At 44.4% G+C, this 24,053-nt stretch overlaps 1 long non-coding RNA gene across 1 annotated transcript in view; it reads left to right on the forward strand.

The window, feature by feature from the left end:
• LOC138991181 (uncharacterized) overlaps window positions 1-8,189 on the forward strand; it is a 34,594-nt gene extending 26,405 nt beyond the window's left edge. The window contains exon 3 of the long non-coding RNA XR_011467142.1: window positions 7,818-8,189. This is a non-coding gene — a long non-coding RNA (uncharacterized lncRNA). The remainder of the gene's footprint in view (window positions 1-7,817) is intronic.
• The last annotated feature ends 15,864 nt before the right edge of the window (window positions 8,190-24,053 follow it).

Consider the following 24,053-nt stretch of genomic DNA (forward strand, 5'->3'; position numbering starts at 1 on the left):
TCAGCAGGCAGCCTCTCGTTGTCAGCTTCTTCAGGGTTGCCCCACCCCACCTGAGTCACACCCTTTTAGGGCTGGCTTAACGAGGAGGGGTAGAAAGGCCCAGCACTTCAGCTGATGGCATGATGACCACAGTGGGCACCACTCACTCTAGATCTCCCCACAGTTCTGTCGGGTCTGCATTGTAAGTTGACTGCTTCCTTTGCCCAGTCCTACTTCTGCCCCTCATCCTTTCACAGGTATTCATCTCTAAAAAATATCTGCACCCTAAACTTCATCTTAACATCTTCCAAAGAACCCAGCCTTTGAGCATGGATGTATGCCAAAAAAGCAAGGGGGTGAAGTGGGATTTCACTGGCTGGACCCCTCGCTGCCAAGCTGGCAGACAGGTACCCGTCCTGGTGGTGGCTGAAGCAGACAGCCCTTGGCACTGGGTGGTTATTTAGCTTGTTCGAACTCTCACTTCTGTGATCTGGGAGGGTGTGTTGGTGGCAGGGGATGCACCAGCCTGTGTAGATACCCCAGGTGTTTGCGGTATGCGGAGGGAAGGATGACGGTGTTGGATGGCTATTACTAACTGCCGCTGGTGCTCCGCATGAAGATGAGGATTGGGTGAAAGTCACAGGCAATTAGAAGCCAGGTGTGGAGGCCAGAGGGCCTCTTTGGTTGCTCTGCAGTGGAAGAATGGAGAAAGCCTAGGACCAAGCTCATGACTTACGAGTCACTGAACTTCAAACACAGTTACAGTTAAACGCTGAGTGTGCAGACCCACCTGTGTGACTTCCTTGACCCTGGAGTGGAAAATCAGAATTAACATATTTGTTCCAACTCCCATACTGGGTCCTTAGCTTATGGGGTAAGAGTTATGATAGTGAGAGGGCCAATGGGAACATCGGAAACTGCCTCTCCCTCCTCCCCAGGGGGAGATGGTGGAGGTTGGTGTCATCCTTAAGTGTCCAAAGGATTCAGGAGTAGTGGTTCCTGTAATATCTCCACGTGAGTCACCAATCTGGCCACTGCAAAAACTACATGAATTCTGGAGGATAACTGCAGGTTATTACAAGCTCAAATAAGGAGTAGGCAGATTACAGCTGCTGTTCCAGATCAGGTATTTATTTGCAAGAATAGATTAATATGGCCTCAGGTTCATGGTACATCATCATTAATCTGGTGAATGCTTTCTTTTTAAACCCAATTTAAAAAGAGGATCAGAAGCAGTTTTCAAGTTGCTCCAGGGCTATGGTAACACTTCTGACAAAGAGTCTGAACAAAGTCTACAGAGAGCTAGGCTGTCTGGACATTCTGCAGTACTGATCTATCATATTGATATTGATGATATTATGTTAATCAGGCCAGATGAGCAACTGATGGCTAGCCCACGGGCACTCCAGAGAGTGGAAAAATAAACCCTACTTAGATTCAGGGGCCTGCCATTTCTGTACAATTTTTAGAGGCCTACTAGTTAGGAGCATGCTGGGAAAACCCTTTCAAAAAAAAAAAACCCAACCCATAAATTATTACACTGCTTGCTTGCATGAGTGCTCAGTCATGTCCAACTCTTTGCGACCCCATGGACTATAGCCCACCAGGCTCCTCTGTCTATGGGATTTTCCAGGCAAGAATACTGGAGTGGGTTGCCATTTCCTATTCCAGGGGATCTTCCGAGCCCAGAGGTTGTCTCCTGTGTCTCCTGCATTGGCAAGCGGATTCTTTACTGTAGAGCTACCAAGGAAGCCCAATTATTGCATTATATATTTCCTAGTACAAAAAAGGAAGCACAACACCTGAGGGCCTTTGGGGGTCTGGAGGCAGCATGTGCTACTCCGAGGAATGGAGGACATGAAAGGCTGCCAGGTCTGAGTGAGGCACAGAGCAGACAAATGCCCCTTGGCAGGTCCAGTCAGCAATACGGGTATTCCTGCTACTTGGACCATATGATCCAACAGACCCAATGGTGTCAGAGGCATCAGTGATAAGAAAAGCTGCTATGTGGAATGTGTGGAAAGTCCTAGAAGGAGAGTCCCATGGACCTAGGCCATGCAGTTGGCAAGCAGATGAATAATGTGCCTTTTGAAAAAACAACTCCAGCTATGGTATTGGGCCCTGAAAGAAACAGAATGCTTGACCATGTGAGACCAAGTGACCATGAGTCCAGGACTATTCATCTTGAACTGAATCCTGTTATATCCATGAAGTCATAAGGCCAAACGGGCCCCCAAATAATTCATGACAAAAAAGAAGTGGCACCTCTGGGATTGAGCACAAGCAGGCTGCATCACAGAAGCCCCCTCTCCCATATACACACACCCATCACTGCTGCATCCACGCCCTCCCTCAGCTCACACCCGGGGAGGTGCAGGGGACTGTTAACAACTAACTGAAGGAGGATCAAAAATCGCAAGCTTGCATATGAATGGATCGACTTGGTATTTGTGTGAAAGTTGAAGGGCTGAATGTTGATGACAGCTGCAGGACAGTGTCTCTCAGACCTGGCCCTGAAAATGACAGGGACAAGAGAAGGTCCTCCCAGTGAACAGAGCTCCGCACGGTCCTATGGTCATTCACTTTGTGGCAGAGAAGGGGTCTGAGGCTAGAATACACATGGACTAACGTGCTGCTGCTGCTAAGTTGCTTCAGTTGTGTCTGACTCTGTGTGACCTCATAGACGGCAGCCCACCAGGCTCCCCCGTCCCTGGGATTCTCCAGGCAAGAACACTGGAGTGGGTCGCCATTTCCTTCTCCAATGCATGAAAGTGAAAGGGGAAAGTGAATTCGCTCAGTCGTGTCCGACCCTTAGCGACCCCATGGACTGCAGCCTACCAGGTTCCTCCATCCATGGGAATTTCCAGGCAAGAGTACTGGAGTGGGTTGCCATGGACTACCGTACTGGAGTGTAATTCTAGTGGGAATGATTCCTGATGGCTCACCCAGCCTCACAAGTGAGAGGATAGAATTTTATTTTCCAAAGATCAGCTTCCTTCTTTTGGGGGGAGCCTTCCTTTGTCCCAAGACTGACCTGGCTCCTTTTCAGAACCTTCCCCAAACTCAGAGGGTTCCTCATAGGTTTTGGAGGCCCACTCTCTCCTTTTAAGGTGTTGCTGGTCCCGCATGGCAGAGAGTGCATAGCACACATAGAGAACATGTCAAAAACAAATAGCTCTTGAAACTCTATCCCCAGCTTTGGGTTAGGGCCCCTCCTGGCACAGACTTCTGAGACCTGAACAGGGCTGTGTGTTTTCTGTACCAGGATTAGCTAAGAATAACACAGATCTAATGTAAACATACTTAGGGATATGTGGAAAGTACACTTAAATTTGCATTTATAGCAGCCCAGTCAACGTTTGGGAGGACAGAGGAGGAAAGATGATATTTTTTTCAATTAGCCACTTGATTGTTGATTAACTTTTGTATTTCAGATTGTGATTCGTCCACAAGCAAAGGCAAGAGTACTGGAGTGGGTTGCCATGGACTAACATACTGGAGTGTAATTCTAGTGGGAGTGATCCCTGATGGCTCACCCAGCCTCACAAGTGAGATGATAGAATTTTATTTTCCAAAGATCAGCTTCCTTCTTTTGCGGGGAGCTGGAGAAGGCAATGGCAACCCACTCCAGTACTTTTGCCTGGAAAATTCCATGAACAGAGGAGCCTGGTAGGCTGCAGTCCATGGGGTCTCGAAGAGTTGGACACAACTGAGAGACTTCACTTTCACTTTTCACTTTCATGCATTGGAGAAGGCAATGGCGACCCACTCCAGTGTTCTTGCCTGGAGAATCCCAAGGACAGTGGAACCTGGTGGGCTGCCGTCTATGGGGTCGCACAGAGTTGGACACGACTGATGTGACTTAGCAGCAGTAGCAGCAGCAGCACAAGCAAATAGGGGAAAATGAAAAACTAGGCAGAGATTGTTCCAAGAAACTTATTTAACCAGCAAATACCATTCTGTTATCATGGAAATAAAGACTGGTCTACAGAAGCTTTGGCCCTCATCCTCTTCTAGTTCTGCAGCTACCACAAAATCCCCCCAAATCCTGGAAAACACAGTCAAAAAGGACTGAGGGACCCAGAAGAGAATGCCTCTGTTGCACACATTCTTATAAAATTAAGCTGGCTTGTAAATATGCAAGAATAATGATGAGAATATAGCAATAATATTTAAAATAATAAAGTAAAACTGTTATCTTCAATCTTTAGATGAGAAACACTTGTGAGGGAGGTCTTTAAAAGACATGTGGGGTCTATTCCCTGAGGCTCTGATGCAGTTGTTCTGGGTCGGGGGGCAAAAGCTTCCTGGAGATCAAATGTGCAGCTTGGGTGAGTAAACATCAAACAAGACCTTGATCTAACCTAGCATCAGGTGATTTTTATCCCCAGAGAAGAATATGTTTGGCACAGGTAGGGATGGCAAGAGGAAGACTTATTAATAAAAGAAAAGAGCTCGTTGAAAAGAACTCTACAAAAACCAGTAAACCAAAGTGCATTTTAAAATAACTCATGAACCTATTGTATTCCACAAGGATCCAGTGGTCCTTTTAAAACATACTATTTTTCTCATTTTTACTTTTTTGATTGGAATATAGTGGCTTTACCCTGCTATGTCAGCTTCTGCTGTACAGCAAAGTGAATCAGTCACACGAATACATATATCCCCTCTTTTTGGATTTCCTTCTCATTTAGATCACCACAGAGCATTGAGTGAGTTCCCTGTGCCATACAGTAGTTATATTCTCCTTAGTTATCTATTTTATAGATGGTAGTGTATATGCGGTACGGTGCATGCCTGCTCAGTCATGTCTCTTTGCCAAACCCATGGACTGTAGCCTGCCAGGCTCCTCTGTTTGTGGAATTTTCCAGGCAAGAATACTGGAGTGGGCTGCCATTTCCTCCTCCAGGGGAGCTTCCTGACCCAGGGATCAAACCCATGTCTCTGGCATCTACTACATTGGCAGGCAAATTCTTTACCACTGAGCCACCTGGGAAGCCCAGTAGTGTATATATGTTAATCCCAATCTCCTAATTCATCCCATCAACCCCATCACGTTTGTTCCCTATGTCTGTGTCTCTATTTCTGCTTTGCAATTAATCATGCTATTACATTGAATCCACATTTCATTTATTAAAACCAAATTATTTGCTAATAATTAGGGACAATAAAAAGTAATGTTATTATTTTATAATGTCTTTGATTTGGGTTCTGTAAATGGGCAAGCAAATTCCTACTGAGTGTGCCAATCAGAAAAAGCAGTCTATCGTTCTGTTGATTCATTCCCTCCTGGGGGGCTTCTGAGAAAGCCCAGGCTGCCAATGGGGAACTACACCTTAGCAGCCCAGTACAGGTATGCATGTTAGTCCAGGAGCTAGGTGACCTGGATCTTTGTCCATTTCTGATACCAAGTTAGTGAGCTATTTAACTAAGATCCTTTTTCATCTGTAAAATGGAGATAGTAATGATTATTTTACTAACCTGAAAGGTAGTTGTGAGGTAAAATTAGAAAAAAGAACTGAACATATATATATATAAGAACCAATGTTATTCAGTATGATTTTTATTATTACTTTATTATCATTCCGCATGTAACTTGACCTAGGGGAGCTTAGTCTTGTTTTACAAAAGAACAGCTTGGGAAATTATTCTTCTTATCATAATCTTCATGACCAATGTCTGTATTTTTATTTTGGCTGGTATCATTATTTCTGCAGCAAAAAAACCCAGGAGAGGTGACAAATAGGTGACGCCAGCAAAATGGACTCAAAGACACAATTATCTAAAAGGTCCTTCTCTCCCAGGTTATACAATAGTAGACATTATGACCCTGTCTCTACTCTTATGCTTCCCTCATGGCTCAGATGGTAAAGCGTCTGCTTGCAATGCAGGAGACCCGGGTTTGATCCCTGGGTTGGGAAGATCCCATGGAGAAGGAAATGGCAACCCACTCCAGTACTCTTGCCTGGAAAATTCCCCGGACTGAGGAGCCTGGTAGGCTACAGTCCATGGGGTCACAGAGTCGGACACGACTGAGCAACTGCACTTTCACTTTTTCTACTCTTATACCATGAAAATACCCATCTCAAGGCCTAAGGAAAAGCCAGTGATTTCAGCATTCATAACTCCAACTGCAGAATGTCCTTAGAGGGCTGTTGTTAGCATGGGTAAGAGTGCACAGGAAGGCACTTTGTAAGCTATGAGGCACTGGACATGTGTGGGTGATGGTGATGTCAGTGACAGTTACAGAGATGATGATATGATACCTTTACAGACCAACTTGTTAACCTATAAATAGGAAAAGACATGAACTGCTGGTCCCAACTGGAGTAGTAAATGCACTAAGGGAGACCAGGCAGCCTATGGAAAAAGGATAAGTCATGCAGAATGAAACCTAGGGCAGGCTGTTTAAAAGCCTTATAGTTTTAAAACTCCAGCCCATCCCTTTCAAATCTGAGAAATACCAAACAATTCCCTGGCAGTCTTTATCGGGTTTTCTTCCCCTGCATGCTTCTTTCTATCTAGATAGTTCACTTGAGGCTCCATCATCCACACCTCCTGTTCAGCAAGGTTCCTCCCCCTACACAGTCTCAGTGGGTACCACTCTCTGGACCATAGGATGGGTGTCAACACTGTTAAAGGGCAGAAAGTAGAAAGGAAGGGGCAGGGCAGTGAGGAAGGGTTGTCTATTCATCCCCAGGAAAGCTTCATGAAGTTTCTGTCCTTACAACCCACTGACTGCTCTTTCTAATGGCTAAACTCTCTTTCAGGAGCAACACAGAACCTTCCACTTTGGTGGAGAAGGCAGACATGGTAAAGAATTATAAAAGTACACATAAGTACCCCAGGTGCTCAAAGCGGGCTGCTACAATTCCATCTTATTTATTTATTCATGGCCGCGCTGGGTCTTCATTGCTGTATGCGGGCTTTCTCTAGTGGTGTGCTGGCTTTTCATTGTGGTGGCTTCTCTTATTTCAGAGCACAGGCTCTAGGCATGCAGGCTTCAGTAGCTGCAGCTCCCGGGCTCTAGAGCACAGCCTCAGTAGTTGTGGTACAGGGGCTTAGATGCTCAGAGGCACGTGGGATCTTCCCAGATCAAGAATCAAACTCATGTCTCCTGCATTGGCAGGTGGATTCTTTACCACTGGACCACCAGGGGAAGCCCTACAATTCCATTTTAATTGGAAGATTAAAGAAAGACTCTGTGGAGGAATAAGAGTGGGGACAAATTGAAAAAAACTAGAATGAAAAGTAAACAAATGTGAGAGGTTTACCTTCCAAGAAGGTTCACTGCCCTTCCTATGCCCCCAACAAATAGAAGAAAAGGATCACTATCCTTATCCAGGTGCTTTTTCCAAATCTTTTGGGCCCCTTATTCTGGCATTGAAAACTTCTTGCTCTAACAGTTGGGGACTTTTTCTTCCAGAGAGCCATTCCATCTGCGTGATACTGGTCGATGTGTTTTTGACCAAAAGAACTGAGTATAGGACAGGATCTCAGTCCTCCAGGATCAGGGCAGGCGATCAGAGGTAAAAAGATAGATGAATCTGCCCTCTCCTAAGCATGAGCTATCTCCTTGGATTAGCCCAGAGCAGTGAAGGGCCATGGGGGCATGTCTATTGGGTCATCCCAGCATTGTGGAACTTGATCAGTGACAAAACTCTGCTCTGTTGCTGACAATGCCTCTCTTCAGAAAGACAATGGGGTGGTTAGGAGAACTCTTACAACTTGCTGTGGGACTACAGGGTAGATAACACCCCATCTGCCTTCATCACAACACAACTCTCAATCCTGCAGTGATGCCTTTATCAGAGATTTTTTTTTTTTTTATTCTCTAGAGCCTCTCACAAAATCTATTGAGTGCTGTACTCAATATGCCAGCAAATTTGGAAAACTCAGAAGTGGCCACACGACTGGAAAAAGTCAGTTTTCATTCCAATCCCAAAGAAAGGCAATGCCGAAGAATGCTCAAACTACTGCACAATTGCACTCATCTCACACGCTAGTAAAGTAATGCTCAAAATTCTCCAAGCCAGACTTCAGCAATACATGAACCGTGAACTTCCAGATGTTCAAGCTGGTGTTAGAAAAGGCAGAGGAACCAGAGATCAAATTGCCAACATCCACTGGATCATGGAAAAAGCAAGAGAGTTCCAGAAGAACATCTATTTCTGCTTTATTGACTATGCCAAAGCTTTTGACTGTGTGGATCACAATACACTGTGGAAAATTCTGAAAGAGATGAGAATACCAGACCACCTGAACTGCCTCCTGAGAAACCTGTATGCAGGTCAGGAAGCAACAGTTAGAACTGGACATGGAACAACAGACTGGTTCCAAATAGGGAAAGGAGTACGTCAAGGCTGTATATTGTCACCCAGAAGTTAAATATTTAACTTCTATACAGAGTACATCATGAGAAACGCTGGGCTGGAAGAAGCACAAGCTGGAATTAAGATTGCTGGGAGAAATATCAATAACCTCAGACATGCAGATGACACCACCCTTATGGCAGAAAGTGAAGAGGAACTAAAAAGTCTCTTGATGAAAGTGAAAGAGGAGAGTGAAAAAGTTGGCTTAAAGCTCAACATTCAGAAAACGAAGATCATGGCATCTGGTCCCATCACTTCATGGGAAATAGATGGGGAAACAGTGGAAATAGTGTCCGACTTTATCTTTTTGGGCTCCAAAATCACTGCAGATGGTGATTGCAGCCATGAAATTAAAAGATGCTTACTCCTCGGAAGGAAATTTATGACCAACCTAGATAGCATATTGAAAAGCAGAGATATTACTTTGCCAACAAAGGTCCGTCTAGTCAAGGCTATGGTTTTTCCAGTGGTCATGTATGGATGTGAGAGTTGGACTGTGAAGAAAGCTGAGTGCTGAAGAATTGATGCTTTTGAACTGTGGTGTTGGAGAAGACTCTTGAGAGTCCCTTGGACTGCAAGGAGATCCAACCAGTCCATTCTAAAGGAGATCAGTCCTGGGTGTTCATTGGAAGGACTGATGCTGAAGCTGAACCTCCAATACTTTGGCCACCTCATGTGAAAAGTTGACTCATTGGAAAAGACCCTGATGCTGGAAGGGATTGGGGACAGGAGAAGGGGACGACAGAGGATAAGATGGCGATGGCTGGATGGCATCACTGACTCGATGGACACGAGTTTGAGTGAACTCCGGGAGTTGTTGATGGACAGGGAGGCCTGGTGTGGTGTGATTCATGGGGTCGCAAATAGTCGGACATGACTGAGCGACTGAACTGTACTGTACTGTACTGAATTGAGTTCCATCTTGCTGGCTTCATCTCAACCTGTGTGTTTTAGCCATTAGTGTCTAGCACGTCTCTTAGAGCAAACTATCTCATAAGAGTTTTGTGGGGGAAGATAGACATTCTTCAGATTGACCCATTTTTCTAGGGAGATAGGCAGAAGTCTAAGAATGTAAATAGATCGGCCCAAGAGAACGCTTTGTGTATTAGTGGATCCCAAGGTGTTGTGGGCTGCAATGGGTGGGGATAGAGCTTGACCAGAAACCTGGTGGAGGTTCACTCTCCCCTTAAGCACCCCAGACTCACTGCACAATGAAATGATGGCTCCAAAGAGTCTGTCTCCTGCTCGGTCAATATGGCCTCTCTCAGCCGACTGCTGTGGCTTTGCAGATGCAGCCTTTGTGTGAGGCCATGACAAAGTCACCAGAAGTCAAAAACAAGCTCTCATTCGATTATGGCGCAGGCACTTGTGAAGGCAAACCAAGGGATGTGGGGTAATAAAGGGCACCCTGATGAGGTCAGGGAGTGAGAGGGAAAGAAAGAGAAGTAAACTGTATCTGAGACTTATCAGGGCCCATTCACAAGACTGCTATGAGCTGCAGAGATGGGTGTCTGCATGACTTAAAATGGGCTCGGGTGGCCATTGGTTTATTCTACATCCAAATTTCGCCATCCACAGGAAAGAGCTGTACTTTTATTCCATGTATATTTTTAAATACATGTGTACTTTTAAGTTAAAGATGTGTAATTTTTCTTTTTTGGTTGTGCTGGGTCTTAGTTGCTATATTCAGGTTTTCCTCTAGTTGTGGTGAGAGGGGGCTACTCTTCCTCGCGGTGCCTAGGCTCCTCATTGCAGGGGCTTCTCTTGTTGTGGAGCATAGGCTCTAGGCACACACACTTCAATAGTGGCAGCATTTGGGCACAGTAGATGTGGCTCGCTGGCTCTAGAGCACAGGCTCAGTAGCTGTGGTGCATGGGCTTAGTTGCTCTGAGGCATATAGGATCTTCCCAAGCCAGGGATCGAATCTACGTCCCCTGCACTGGATAGGATTTCTATCCACTGTATCACCGGGGAAGTCCTGTGCATGCATTTTTAAAATTAAGTTTTAAATTCCCCAGCAGAGTGACATGAATCTTTGCTAAGTCAAAATACATATCCTGGGTGTCTCGGGGTGCGCTAAATTTAGCAGGGTCTATTAATACTATAATAAAGGTGAATCACTAAAAATGAATGCTATGAGGTATGGAAAGTTGGGTCTTCTCCACAGCTTCTGGAACATTCCATAACAAGAGACTAACTTGGTCTCAGATTCCTAAGGGCCAGTGGATAAAGGAGTTGGGCTATTTCACCCTAGAAGACTAAAGGGCAGCCAGATTTCACGCTGTGTTGTGCTCAGCCGTTCAGTCGTGTCTGATTCTTTGCAGCCCCATGGACTGTATGTAGTCTGCCAAGCTCCTCTGTCCATGGGATTTTTCAGGCAAGAATACTGGAGTGCCACTTTCTACTTCAGGGTATCTTCTCCACCCAGGGATCGAACTTGCATCTCCTGTACTGGCAGGTGGATTCTTTACCACTGCGTCACCTGGGAAGCCCTGGCCAGATTTCATGAATAAATATCAAACAACAATAACATTGCTTCAGATCTGCTCAGGACAAATCAAGAGTAAATGACCTGAAACAGTAGAAGAGAGAATTTTGATTAAAAAAAAAAAAAAACCCTCACTGATGCAAAAAAAAAAAAAAAAAAAATGTGTTTCATTGCCCTAGCAGGTGACTCTAGACCCTGTGGGTTGACCTACTGTTGAATAGGAAAAGCTTCTGTCTGTGAGGATGTGGGTATAGTTAGGTGAATGGACTGAACATCAGTGTTCTGTTTCTATTAGGCTACTTTCTGTTTCTAGGAGGCTACTTTTCTCTTTCTATGAGGTTCCTTTCTGACCTTACCAAGCCACAGTTGGGGCAGCACCTTTTTGTGGTTAGTGCTAGCAGAACTCCACCTCTTAGGGTCCTCCTACACAGAATCCCCCACCACAGAGTCCATTTGACTTCAGGCATCCTGGACTTTGCTCAAAGTCACGGGCACCAAGATCACACTTCCTTCCCACAGACACAGCAGAAGCCCTCGATGCCCTACACACATTTCTGGATTGTCAGGAGTCCATTGAGTGTCAAAGGCTGGGACTTGGAAGAACTAGGTCCAACCCTGGTTATGCTGTTAACTGGCTGTGAAACAAGGGCAAGTCTCTTAACTCTCTGGGCCTCATTTTCATCACCTGTGTCATGAGGACTTTTTGTGTAAATTACACTTATTATTTTGAGATAATTATAGATTTACATGCAGTTGAAGGAATGATACAGAGGGGTCCCATTTTCCCTTTTCCCAGTTTTCCCCATAGTTATCCCCTGTAAAACTATAGCAAAATATCACAACCAGGGCACTTCCCTGGTGTTTGTGGTTAAGACTCCAAGCTTTCAATGCAAGGGTTGCAGGTTCAATCCCTGGTTAAGGAACTAAGATCCTACATGCCATGTGGTGTGGAAAAAAAAAAAAAAAAAAATCCCAACCAGGGTATTGACATAGGTACAGTCAAGGTCGGAACAAAGATTCCTCATATTGCTCCCCCTGCCCTTCTTCTGGTTTTATAATATTATACAAGTTTTGTGTGTAAAACACTTTATTTCTAATTCTATATGTCCTACAGTGTGCTTACCACCACAAATTTAGTTTCCATCCACCACCATGCAGTTGATCCCCTTCACCCATTTCCCCTCCCTTCCACCCATTCTTATGTGGTAACTACTACTCTGTTCTCTGTAACTGCTTCCCAGGTGGCACCAGCAGTAAAGAACCTGCCTGCCTACGTAGGAGACATAAGAGATGCAGGTTCAATCCCTGGGTGGGGAAGATCCCCTGGAGGAGGGCATGGTACCCCACTCCAGTATTCTTGCCTGGAGAATCTCATAGACAGAGGAACCTGGCTGGCTGCAGTCCACACAGCTGCACAGAGTGGGACACGACTGAAGTGACTTAGTGCACAGGCATGCACTCTGTTTTCTGTAACTACATGTTTATTTTTGCTTGGTTTGTTCATTTAATACGTCTTTCTGTTTTCTATATTCCACATACAAGTAAAATCATACAGTTTATTTGTTTCATCTGACTTATTTTACTTAGCACAATACTCTCAAGGTCCTCTGTGTATATATACAATGGAATACTACTCATAAAAATACTACCCCATAAAAATGAAATCTTGCCATTTGTGACATCATGAAGAAATCTGGCTAGATAATCTCTAAGGTCCTTCCTAGTACCGACATTTATAATTATATTGTAATCTGACTGTGTTTTCTCCATGCTATATCCAACTGCGAGTCCAAATAGGGTCATATCTGCTTTTCCAGAGAAGACATACAGATGGCCAACAGGCACATGAAAAGATGCTCAACATCACTGACCATCAGGGAACTGCAAATCAAACCCACTATGAACTATCACTTCACACCTGTCAGAATGACTACTGTCAAAGAGATCACAAAGAACAAATGTTGAGGATGTGAAGAAAAGGAAACCCTTGTGCACTACTGGTAGGAATGAAAACTGGTGCAGCCACCATTGGAAACAGTATGGAGGTTCCTTAAAAATCTAAGAGCAGAACTACCATACGATCTACCAATTCCACCCCTGGGTATATATCCAAAGAAAATGGAAACACTAATTTGAAAAGATACATGAATCCCAATGTTCAGCATTTATTATTTATCATAGCCAGCATTATTATTTATCAGCATTATTTATCAGAGCCAAGACATGGCCTTCCATGTAGCTCAAACAGTAAAGAATCTGCCTGCAATGCAGGAGACCAGGGTTCGATCCCTGAGTTGGGAGGATCCTCTGGAGAAGGGAATGGCAACCCACTCCAGTATTCTTGCCTGGAGAATCCCATGGACAGAAACACCTGGCAGGCTGCAGTCCATGGGGTTGCAAAGAATCAGACACGACTGAGCCACTAACACACACAAGATATGGAACCACCCTAAGTGTCCATCAACAGATTAATGGATAAGGAAGATGTGATACATACACATACACACACACACACACATATATACACACACATACAGCAGAATGCCACACACACACACACACATATATATACACACACATACAGCAGAATGCCACTCAACCGTACAAAGAATGAAATTTTGCCATTTGCAACAACACAGATGGACTTAGAGGGTACTATGCTTAGTGAAATAAGGCAGAAAAAAAATACTCTGTTATCACTTATATGTGGAATCTACAACATAAAACAAATTAATATAACAAAATAGAAATAGATTCAGTTATAGAGAACAAACTAGTGGTTACCAGTGGGGAGAGGGAAGTGGGGAGAAGCAATTGAAGGGCGGGGGATTAAAAGGTAAAAAGATGGCTGGATGGCATCTCTGACTCGATGGACGTGAGTCTCAGTGAACTCTGGGAATTGGTGATGGACAGGGTGGCCTTGCGTGCTGCGATTCATGGGGTCGCAAAGAGTCGGACACGACTGAGCGACTGATCTGATCTGACTATGTATAAAATAAATAAGATACAAAGATGTATTGTACAAATGGAATACAGCCGATATTTTATAAAACTTTAAATGGAATATGATCTATAAAAACACTGAATCACCACATTGTACACCCAAAACTAATACTGTAAATCACCTATAATTAAAAAAACAAAAACTGAAACAAGAAAATAAACATTACATTCACAACAGTGACTGCACTTCACTGGCTCCTCCCTCCACTCCCTCTTCGCCCAGTTTTGTTTCTGGGACTCCCCAGGGACCCTTTGCACACGAGCATGTGCTCCCACACCCTGTCCGCCACGTGCTTCCTCCTCTCCCATGGACTCATCGGGCGTTCAAGGCCTGAGAAGCCGCTTGAGGCCCCCTCCACACCACAGCTGCCAGTGCTTCCACCGCAGTGCTGATGTCTGTGGGGTGCTCTCCCCGTCCTCCTGCCCCCACCCACTGTCCCCAAAGCTGTGTGGACCAAGGAGCCATTAGTCTTGGAAGACTGCAGTCCTCACTGTGTCTGAAACGCCGCAGCTTCAACACAGGAGCAAACAGAATGCTCTCCCTTCCCACCTTCAGTCACAACAGCAGCAGAATCCTGCTTTTTACATCTCCTCCAACGTTGAAAACTGCCTGTTGTAGCTTCAGCTTGTAGCTTCTCTTTCCCTGGGGCCAAGGACGAGATGTCTGAGATAACCATTCCTACTCCTGCCTCAGAAATCCCTTCCAGAGTGACTTTTGCCCACCAGTCTGTGACACACATAACTTTAAATGGAATATGGTCAGGCAGGTCTGAAGCCCTGAAACAGGCACTATTTAGGCTGCAGTGGGGGACCCTGTAAGCTATTTAAAGAAACAAACCAAAAAAGAAACAAACAAACAAAAAAAGAAAAAGAAAAGCTATTCATCTTAAAGACTATTCGTGGAAGTAGGGGAATTAAACATGGCATCCTTGAATATATACCCTCCACAGCACAGCTTGGTCTATTGTTCCCGTCATAATGACAATTTACCTCTGGGAGGTTGAGAATGGGGCACTCGCTGCTGGATCAGGTACTGGGAGGAAACAAGAACAAAGCTATATTGTCAGGAAGCCTAAGGGCTGACCCAAACACAGCAGCACTCCAGAATATTATTGTGGAACGTGTTTCCTCCATAGAGACCCAATCTTCAGGCAGACTGGACTGGGAGAGGGAAACTACTCCTGTGTTGTATTCCATTAAGGAGAGAAACGTACACACATACATAGCAAGAGTGGTGTGAGCCATTCTCAGGAGAAACCCACCGTTCCACCTTCCCTCTCTGCTCCTTCCTCAAAGTCACCTTCCAATACCCAGGTGTTCTCTTAGCTCTGATGTCATCAGAAGAAAACACTGATTTGACTTATATGTCTTCCTTTATGAAGCTCCTGCCTGTTCACTTGCTTGATTACCTGGGAGCCTGATGAGAGTAGAAGATCCCAGATACAAAATCCCAAGATGGAGAACCCAGAATCTTTAGTAGCAAATTGTTGGGCTGGAAAATCTGTCAAGGTGGAATCTAAACTGGGCTCTGTCATCAGTAAGATCCCTTAGCCCTTCTGCGTCTCTTGATAATCACATGGATACCCCAAAGTAGACTTAAATGCCCAACTAGAGGACACGGGGATGTGTGGATGTGGTAGCCTCAGTGTAAGCAAGATGAAGTTTCTCTAAAATTATGGTCTGTCAGGACTTCTGGTTGAATTATTTTTGTGGCAGCTGTAAATAAAATTCCTTTCTTAAAAGGGTAGGAGAAGCTGTGAAGAAATCCTGCAAACAAAGAGTGAAGATGAAACTAATTTTGGAAGGAGCAAAGGGACAGAAGTGCTCCTAATGAGTTAGTCATGACAGTGGGCTGGGGGGATCACTCATTCATCTACCCAGTCACTCAACACATATTACAGAACCCTTCACTGTGTGGTAAGCACTATAGGGTTAGGGGCAGATCAGTGAATCAAAAAGAAGAGACAGCTGCTTTCTTACAGCTTTTGCTAGGTAAGGGAGACAGACTAACATGACACAAAAAATTATGCCACTGTAATTGGGGTAAGTGTTAGGAAGGAGAAGAGCTGGGTACTATGAAAGCAAACAGAAGGGTGGCAATGGTTCAGAAAAATTTCCATGAGGAAAGCTGAGCCCTGGAGGATTAGCCAGAGGAAAGAGAGGCGAGTTTGGGGAAATGACCTAATCAGGAAATAATAGCATGAAAGAAGGAAGAGTCAGGTGAAAAATGAATATCAAAAAATGAAGTCATCTATAAAAGCAAAACTCAATGAACAGAAGGCAAAACAAAGCTAAACCACAGTGGGGCAAAAATCTACTCCAAAAAGCTGCAGTGGTGGGAGGTGTGTGGGTTCAGGGCTTCCTCCATCCAGGTGGCCTCCATCTTTTCCAGCAAAAGGCTGGAAAAGGCCTTTTGTGGAAGCACAAAGTCATGTCCTTTACCACCGCATCCCTAAGATGTTACCCTAAGGCAGACAGATGCCATGAATTCTTTGTAAAATTAACAGCACTGCGTGGTGGATAGCACACATTTTATACTCTAAAGAGAACTGCATTCTGGAGAAGGCAAGTGACTTGCTCAAAGACTTAAAGATGGAGATGAACCTACTCCAGGTGGTCTGACTCTTTATGTCTGACCACAGGCTTATTCTTCTTTGCAACCTAACTGGAACCCATAGAGCTTATTTGGTCCCAGCCTGTTGTTTTGTAGGGGAAGCTGGAGCTCACAAAGGTTCAGAAACTCATGTGAGACCATGGGAGTAGAGGCCAGTGTAGGATTAGACTTCTGGTTCCCATTGCTAATCCATACATCTTCCCCATTTCTTGCTGTTTAGTGAAACGTAGTAAAAACACACAGTTGAGAATTATGATAAGATGCCAAAACTACACATAAATTGATCATTTTTCTTGAGTTACATGCCTTTCTCCCCTGAAAACTTCAGTGTTGAAATATGTAGTGGAAACTTATTATTAAAAAAAAAACACTAAATGATATATCTTGTGATGAAGGAATCACACTTTTGAGTTCCTGAATTTTGAACTATTTCAAAGCAGGATATGCTTGCATTAAACAACTGATTTATGACTTTTTATAATATTCTTCTACATTCATCTAATAAAATGGAAAGTCTTAAAGTATATTTAATTGGTTAGTTTCTCTAATAAAATCTTGAATATAGAATAGTATCTTGGCACCTACATTGAATAATGAATACAGGGGAACAGGAAGATAAAAATGGTAATCATTTGCTCCATCAGAAAGGATGGGGCATCTCTTATTATAAAGTTGCTTCTAATTAGTCTTAATAAACACATCACTCACCCTTCTGGCCTTGGATTCTACCTCTGAGAAATGTAGGGATTACACCTGATGGTATGTATGATCCCTTTTAGATGTGAACTTCAATGAGACAATGGGTCTCGGAGGTATATTTACAACCAGCCCACTTTCTCAACGACCCTCAGCCATCATTCCCATCAGCAGGCCCTTAACTTTGGGACTTCAGCCCTTCCCTACTGGGTCTTAGAAATAACTAGAGGGAACTTCTGACATTTTCAATTCCTGGACCTGAGCGCCCCCTAGGCACACAAAGATAAACTGTAGCTCTGGGGGAATCAGGACTATGGGAAGCTGGTGTCTCACTAAGGTCAAAAATCCCTGAACTTCCCTATTTGTTTGCTGTGTCAAGAAAGGCCAGAAGCAGGGAGGGAGCTGGGAAGGACAAGAGGGAGTGTGTGGCAAGAGGGAGTGTGTGGCAAGAGGGAGTGGGTGGCCAGCTCTGTCGTCAACCAGACACTACAGGGGCTCTGGGTGACTGTCCCCCTAACAACAGATACACTCAGAATGGGAGGGGGTGGGCTAGAAGCCAAGCAGACCCTACCCCATGGAGATATCACTGGCCACATAGTGAATATATTGGGCTAAAGAGTAGTCACTGGAAAAATTTTATTGTTCAACTAAATCCATTAGCAGTAAACTATTCAAAGTTTACTAAACATAAATTATTTGTGTTGCTTACATTGTCTTCCTGTCCCTATGCCTACCAGGCACACATATCACTGGGTTTCATCTTAGTATCTGCCATTCTGTTGCCTTTTTCATTTCTGATACTGTTTTGCATACATACCTCCCACATTCGTAGTCCACATAACTATTACCTTAAACCTTTTGTAATATGACTAAACCACGATGAGGCACTTTTTCAGAAGCTCATGCCTGTGAATTACATATGTGGCATATGTGTTCACTGTGTATGTTTGTGAGTGTATATTTGGGTTGTGTGCATTATATGTGAGCGTGTGCGTACTGTGCACGTGTGGTGCATGTTCATGCATGTGGTGTGGTATGTGTATTTGTATCTACTTGTGGTATGTATATTTGTGTCTGTGTATGTATGTGTAGTGTATGTGAATGTCTATGTTTTTGTGTGGTGAGGTGCATGGAGGGTTGTGTGATGGGTATGGTGTGTGTGTGTTTGTGTGTGTGATGTGTAGTGTGTGTTTGTGTACCTGGTGAACCTCTGCATGTGCAGGGGTGTGTGGTATATGTGTGTAGGCTTGTGTATGTGTTGTGTACCTCTGTGTGTATATATGTATTTGTGGTGTGCATGTCTGTTTCTGTGTGTGTGATGTTGGGTGTGCATGTGTATGTCCCTCTGTGTGTGTGATTGTGTTTCTATGTGTGTGTGTTCACTCCTGCATGGGGACTGCAGCCCCGCAAGTCTAGGTCCGCGGCCCTCCTCTCAGACCTCGGCATCCCTGCCAGAACACAGAGCCTTCCTGGGCGCCCACATGGACTGCGGTCTGTGTCTGGAGAGAGTGGGGAAGCGCCTCCTGTGGCAAGTGTTTACAAGTCTGCACAGTTGTGTACCTGGGTGTGTGATATGCCAACTGCTTCCACAGAGGACAGGTGTCTGTGGTTACCAGCCTCTCAGGGCCTCAGGAAGTCATTATCACAGGCACCAGAGTGCTTGAGTTCATGGGAAAGTGTTTTTCCTCTAAGACCATACTTTCATTCTGCATTAAAAGAAAAAAATACCTTGGGTGACTCCATCAGTCATTCTTATTAGGCCCTTCCATCTCAACAACCTTTGATCCTCAGATCAGATCAGTCGCTCAGTCGTGTCCGACTCTTTGCGACCCCATGAATCGCAGCACGCCAGGCCTCCCTGTCCATCACCAGCTCCTGGAGTTCACTCAGACTCACGTCCATCGAGTCAGTGATGCCATCCAGCCATCTCATCCTCTGTCGTCCCCTTCTTCTCCTGCCCCCAATCCCTCCCAGCATCAGAGTCTTTTCCAATGAGTCTACTCTTCACATGAGGTGGCCAAAGTACTGGAGTTTCAGCTTTAGCATCATTCCTTCCAAAGAAATCCCAGGGCTGATCTCCTTCAGAATGGACTGGTTGGATCTCCTTGCAGTCCAAGGGACTCTCAAGAGTCTTCTCCAACACCACAGTTCAAAAGCATCAATTCTTCGGCACTCAGCCTTCTTCACAGTCCAACTCTCACATCCATACATGACCACAGGAAAAACCATAGCCTTGACTAGACAAACCTTTGTTGGCAAAGAAGCATTCAAATCCATCATACAGCCTGTCCCCCATATTCCAGCCCCTGTTCCCTGCTGGACTCACACACACGCTCAGCCCCCCTCCACCACGTGGGGCACCTCTTTTGTCCCCTCATCATCATTGGTCTCCTGCCTTCCTGACCGGGAGTCAGAGCCAGAAGGTGAAGAAGCGTTAGGCCAGGGTATCTAGGTTTAATTTTCTGTTTAAATCCCTGATAATGAACTCCTCCAATGTTCATTGAGTAGGTGTGGCCACATGCCGGGTTAGGCATGCAAGACACAGAAACGGGTAGAATAATACGGTGGTTCTGAGCAAGGGCTCCAGAATAAGACAGCACCTGTTCACCCCCCATCCTCACCACTTACTCTGTGGTCTCTGACAAGACAACTTCCTTAAGGCTCTGCTGCCTCATTTGCGAAATAAGTACATACATAGCTCACTGCGTGGCTGTGAGGTTAACTTGGCGTGAAGTACCTAGCAGAGTGCCCGGAATGCATAGTCCACACATGTTATCTCTTGTGAAGACTGGCTCACAGGCCTTCATTCCAGCCTGCTAGGTAGAGGGAGACGTTAGAAGGCTGAGCACCATGTTTTCCAGGCGTCTTTGCCATCTTTCATCAAGTAGGTGTACTCAGCACAAGAAGTGCAAGGCAGAATCTGCTCCCTTTTGTAAAATTAAAAATACAGTGAAGTCACTTATGTCAATCAGTTATGTCAAGAGGTCTTAAAATGGAGCTGAAGCTGAGCCTTACACATGTCCTCACTGGGTGGAACCATGAAGGCTGAACTGGGTCAAATCACAAGAATTCCAAGGACTCTGTAAGAACACCTGAAAATTGTTACAGTAACAAACTTCTACCTTCCTCTAGTGATACACTTTGCATGTAATCATGTGTAGCCAAGACAAGCTTTTGTCTCAGAGAAGGCGATGGCACCCAACTCCAGTACTCCTGCCTGGAAAATCCCATGGATGGAGGAGCCTGGTGGGCTGTAGTCCATGGGGTTGCAAAGAGTCGGACACGACTGAGCGACTTCACTTTCACTTTTCACTTTCATGCATTGGAGAAGGAAATGGCAACCCACTCCAGTGTTCTTGCCTAGAGAATCCTAGGGACAGGGGAGCCTGGTGGGCTGCCGTCTATGGGGTCACACAGAGTTGGACACGACTGAAGCTACTTACCAGCAGCAGCAGCAGCTTTTGTCTGGGCTTCCCTGGTGGCTCAGTGGTAAAGACTCTGCCTGCAACATAGGAGACCAGGGTTCGATCCCTGGGTTGGGAAGATCTCCTGAAGGAAGGCACGGCAACCCATTCTAGTACTTTTGCCTAGAGAATCCCATGGACAGAGGAGCCTGGCAGGCTGTAGTCCACAGGGTCACAGAGTCCGACACGAATGAAGTGATGAAGTAGCAGCAGCAGCTTTTCCAACTCTAATTAAGGCTTTGTAATGCAAATCTTCCTTCTTTGCTTTTTTTTTTTTTTATTTTTTTCCTTTGAATATCCAGCTTTTAACTTCTTTCAAAAAAATATTTTTATACTGAACCAGTTGGTTTTTGAGATTGCATCCAAGTACTGCATTTCAGATTCTTTTGTTGCCATGATGGCTACTCCATTTCTTCTAAGGGATTCCTGCCTAGATATAAATGGTCACCTGAGTTAAAGTCACCCATTCCAGTCCATTTTAGTTTGCTGAGTCCTAGAATGTCGACGTTCACTCTTACCATCTCCTGTTTGACCACTTCCAATTCGCCTTGATTCATGGACCTGACATTCCAGGTTCCTATGCAATATTGCTCTTTACAGCATCGTACCTTGCTTCTATTACCAGTCACATCCACAACTGGGTATTGTTTTTGGTTTGGCTCCATCCCTTCATTCTTTCTGGAGTTATTTCTCCACTGATCTCCAGTAGCATATTGGGCACCTACCGACCCGGGGAGTTCCCCTTTCAGTATCCTATCATTTTGCCTTTTCATACTGTCCATGGGGTTCCTCAAGGCAAAAATACTGAAGTAGTTTGCCATTCCCTTCTCCAGTGGACCACATTCAAATCCTGAAAGATGATGCTGTCAAAGTGCTGCACTCAATATGCCAGCAAATTTGGGAAACTCAGCAGTGGCCACAGGACTGGAAAAGGTCAGTTTTCATTCCAATCCCAAAGAAAGGCAATCCCAAAGAATGCTCAAACCACCGCACAATTGCACTCATCTCACACGCTAGTAAAGTAATGCTCAAAATTCTCCAAGCCAGGCTTCATCAATATGTGAACCGTGAACTTCCAGATGTTCAAGCTAGTTTTAGAAAAGGCAGAGGAACCAGAGATCAAATTGCCAACATCTGCTGAATCATGAAAAAAGCAAGAGAGTTCCAGAAAAACATCTATTTCTGCTTTATTGACTATGCCAAAGCCTTTGTGTGGATCACAATAAACTGTGGAAAATTCTGAAAGAGATGGGAATACCAGACCACCTGATCTGCCTCTTGAGAAACCTGTATGCAGGTCAGGAAGCAACAGTTAGAACTGGACATGGAACAACAGACTGGTTCCAAATAGGACAAGGAGTACGTCAAGGCTGTATATTTTCACCCTGCTTATTTAACTTCTATGCAGAGTACATCATAAGAAATGCTGGTCTGGAAGAAGCACAAGCTGGAATCAAGAATGCCAGGAGAAATATCAATAACCTCAGATATGCAGATGACACCACCCTTATGGCAGAAAGTGAAGAGGAACTAAAAAGCCTGTTGATGAAAGTGAAAGAGGAGAGTGAAAAAGTTGGCTTAAAGCTCAACATTCAGAAAACAAAGATCATGGCATCTGGTCTCATCACTTCATGGGAAACAGATGGGGAAACAGTGGACACGGTGTCAGACTTTATTTTTTTTGGCTCCAAAATCACTGCAGATGGTGACTGTAGCCATGAAATTAAAAGACACTTACTCCTTGAAAGGAAGTTATGACCAACCGAGATAGCGTATTGAAAAGCAGAGATATTATTTTGCCAACAAAGGTCCATCTAGTCAAGGTTATGGTTTTTCCAGTGGTCATGTATGGATGTGAGAGTTGGACTGTGAAGAAAGCTGAGTGCCAAAGAGTTGATGCTTTTGAGCTATGGTGTTGGAGAAGACTCTTGAGAGTCCCTTGGACTGCAAGGAGATCCAACCAGTCCATCCTAAAGGAGATCAGTCCTGGGTGTTCATTGGTAGGACTGATGCTAAAGCTGAAACTCCTGTACTTTGGCCACCTCATGCGAAGAGTTGACTCATTGGAAAAGACTCTGATGCTGGGAGGGATTGGGGGCAGGAGAAGAAGGGGACAACAGAGGATGAGATGGCTGGATGGCATCACCAACTCGATGGACATGAGTTTGAGTGAACTCCAGTAGTTGGTGATGGACAGGGAGGCCTGGCGTGCTGCAATTCATGGGGTTGCAAAGAGTCAGACACGACTGAGTGACTGAACTGATAGTTGATTTACAAGTTGTGTTAGTTTCAAGTGTATAACACAGTGATTTAGTTATATATTTTTTTCTTTTTCAGATTCTTTTCCCTTATAGGTTATTGCAAAGTATTGAGTATAGTTCCCTGTGCTATACAGTAGGTCTTTGCTGGTTATCTATTTCAGTGTGTATATGTTAATCCCAAACTCCTAATTTATCACCCCTTCCCTTCCCCCTCTGGTAACCATAGGTTTGTTTTCTATGTCTATGTGTTTCTTTGTTTTGCATATAAGTTAATTTGTATCTTTTTAGGTGCCACATATAAGCATATCACATATTTGTCTCTGTGGCTTATTTCACTTGGCATGATAATCTCTAGGTCCACCCATCTTGCTGCAAACAGCTTTATTTCATTCTCTTTATGGCCAAGTAATACTTCATTGTTTAGGTAGACCACATCTTCTTCACCATTCATCTGTCCATGGACATTTAGGCCGCTTCCATGTCTTGTCTGTTCCGTTCTGTTCTACATACTGCTCGCCATAGTGGTTGTACCAATTCAGATTCCCTCCAACAGTGTAGGAGGGCTCCTTTTCCTCCACACCCTCTCCAGCATTTATTATTTGCAGACTTTTTGATGATGGCCATTGTGATGTGATACCTCATTGTGGTTTTGATTTGCAGTTCTCTAATCATTAGCAACGTTGAGCATCTTTTCATGTGCCTTTTGGCCATCTGTACGTCTTCTTTGGAGAAATGTCTATTTAGGTCTTCTGCCTTTCTTTGCCTTTAAAAGCCCCTGAATTCCATCCCCCCACCCCGCATCCACAAGCTTGTTCTCTATGTCTACAGCTCCACTGCTGCCCTGCAGATAGGTTCATCAGTACCATCTTTCTAGACTCCATATATAGGCATTAATATATGACATTAGTCTTTCTCTTTCTGACCTACTTCCCTCTGTATAATAGGCCCTAGGTTGATCCACCTTATTAGAATGAAGTTAAATGCATCCCTTTTTATGGCTGAGTAATATTCCACCGTGTATATGTACCACAGCTTCTTTATCAGGGAAATGGGACAAATTGATAGAGTAGCATTGAAACATATACATTACCATATTTAAAATTAGATAGGCAGTGGAAGTTTACTGTAGGATGCAGGGAGCTCAAATCTGATGCTTTGTGATAACCTAGAGGGAGA

Source organism: Bos mutus, chromosome 16 (genome assembly GCF_027580195.1).
Source record: "Bos mutus isolate GX-2022 chromosome 16, NWIPB_WYAK_1.1, whole genome shotgun sequence".
Classification (NCBI taxonomy): domain Eukaryota; kingdom Metazoa; phylum Chordata; class Mammalia; order Artiodactyla; family Bovidae; genus Bos; species Bos mutus.